The sequence below is a fragment of the Pseudophryne corroboree genome, chromosome 9 (assembly GCF_028390025.1).
Source record: "Pseudophryne corroboree isolate aPseCor3 chromosome 9, aPseCor3.hap2, whole genome shotgun sequence".
Taxonomy (NCBI): domain Eukaryota; kingdom Metazoa; phylum Chordata; class Amphibia; order Anura; family Myobatrachidae; genus Pseudophryne; species Pseudophryne corroboree.
The window spans coordinates 124,543,493-124,545,982 of record NC_086452.1 but is presented as its reverse complement, the minus strand read 5'-3'; the positions used below and the strand labels follow the sequence as shown (position 1 = coordinate 124,545,982).

The 2,490-nt window shown below is 35.9% G+C and overlaps 1 pseudogene; it reads left to right on the top strand.

Moving 5' to 3' along the window:
- Window positions 1–688: 688 nt before the first annotated feature.
- On the top strand, window positions 689–806 carry LOC134964739 (5S ribosomal RNA; annotated as a pseudogene).
- The last annotated feature ends 1,684 nt before the right edge of the window (window positions 807–2,490 follow it).

The following is a 2,490-nucleotide window of genomic DNA, read 5'->3' as shown; positions in this document are numbered from 1 at the left end:
ATAATAATCTGTCCTCCACTCCAAATAAAAAAGTAACTGTTGATATATCTCGAACAGGACACCAGGTTCGTTCTGATGGGGTTGTTGTTCCACACACATTCATTTTCACAAGCCCCCATAAACAAATTTGCATAGCTCAGAGCGAACCTGGTGCCCATCACAGTCCCAATGTTATGTATATGAAAAAACTGTCCTTTAAGGCAAAATAATTATTAATTAAAATTAATTATACACCTTCCAAAATAAAATCTTGTAGACCCTGTTTAAGGTACTTAATGCAGAAGAAAAAAAGGGATTTGGCTTTAAATAGCAAAAAAAATTGTTTCCCATCATAGGAATTTTCTTTTTATATCATATATTTTCAAGTATCATCTGCATAGCTTAATATCTTTTAATTACTAATTGTCACTCAGATTGATTCTAATTAGCTGCTGTTGGTCGCAGTGTATGGATTCATAATCAATTACACTCCTTTTTTCTTTTCTTTATTCTATATACCCAATTTATGCCATATTGGCATTTATTGCTATCAATATTCTTTTCTTGTACTCCTGCACACCTGTGCTAAGGTGCATTCTCATCCAGTTTTGGTCACTATTTGGTAAGTGACCATTTTTCAGTGAAGCCTCGTTCTGGACAGCAGAAGCACTTTTCTATTTATCGTGAATTAGTATTCTCTCATCCAGCTGTTTACGGCCATACTCCACAGGAGACGCCTAATTCCGTCTGATCTTGGAAGCAAAGCTCTGGTAGGCCTGGTCAGTACCTGGTGGGAGACTGCCAAGGAACACCAGGTGCAGTAAACTGCACTGGAAAGCAGAAGGAACATTCCCTTACTTTTGTTTCTTTTCTTCCTTCAACAGTGCTAATAGATTAATCTTTATAGGGATTATAGGAGAACATTTTAGTCTCTCTTTAATTTATGGTGGCTTTAGTCCACTCTTCATGGCTCAATCAATAATCTGTCAATAATTATTACTTACCTAGCAGGCTATACACCTCTGTCTATCCTGCTGCATCAAAACACCTATGGTGACACCACTGTCAAATATTTATACATTAGGTGGACCAATACCACATTAGGCAACAAACTATCTAATCCATTGGTTCCAATATTGACATGTGGGATATCATTATAGGAGATTTTTAGCTAATTGTTGTCAGTGAACACATGTTAAGCTACTCCTGCCATTATACAAAATAATTTATCACCTTGGCAGTATTTACTGTCCATCAGTCTTATATATTTTTTATTTTAGATTTTTCTTGTCAGTCACACCTTATTTTATAAGATTTATAATAAAAGTTACATTTTATTGTCTATCAATTTTTCAGATAAGAGTGCCCCAGCATAGAGTCTTTCTTTTTTCTTTTTCTTTCCTGACCCTGTTTAAGGTCACTGGTGCCTTATTGCAATCCCAAGCATGAAATTCAGATTTGAAATCCGAATTCTGGACCACAATAAAATTCAAACGAGGACTCGGATCAGATCTCAGATCAAAACCAGACATGTTTTATATTGAACAGAATTGCCCTTTAAGATCCAGCAGCTGAACCCACTGAAGATATGCCTTCTTTGAAAATTGTTGCTTAGTACATTTAGCACATAGTCTTAAAACAGGAAAACATGTACAGTATAATCCTTAATTATCCATTACCTTTAGGCATTCACCCCTACAATAGACTATAAATTAATATTTTCCATTTTCACTCACTCTAATCTGTCTGAGATATTTGTCACTTAATACTGTAAGTCCTTACACCTTAAATAACCTATATAACAATTACAGTATGATACAGTTGGTATTAAAGGGTTAAATTTATATCTCCTACCATCAGTGTCGGACTGGTGGCATGGAGGGCCCACTGGGGAATGTAGTGATGGTGGCCCATACTTAGGGGTTTGGCCAGCCACCACAGAGGCTTGGCTAACTATTAAATATTGTATGATGTGGGTCCCTTTATAAATAAATATAGTAAATAATGCTAGTGCATGCATGATAATGTAGCAGATTAATCAGAGCAATGCACTGTAGTGAATATATTGAACCATAGTCCTGTGCAGTATAATGTAACATACAGTATGTATAATGTATAATTTAAGTGGTGTCAAAAACCTGATCCCTAGAGAAGAGGGTGTGCACTCAGGCAGTGGGGCACACCCGGGGTTTCGTCTGCACTATGGGCCAGTCCGACCCTATCTACTGTATACCTCTTCTTCTGGAACTGAACTCTGCAATTATTGTATCATGCTCACACTGCATTTTTTTTAGCATCCATATTTTTTATGAATGTACATGAAATGTGTCTCATTTATTTGTATAGAATCATTCACAACAGTTACTTGGTTCACTTTTAAAGAAAGCAAAATGATGGTTCTGATAGGTCCCTGACTCTCTGCAATAAATGTTTATGATCACAATCATTAATATGCTAAACCCTGTTTTTTAATATTTGGATTATAAGAGGATATAGAAGAGGAGACATTGG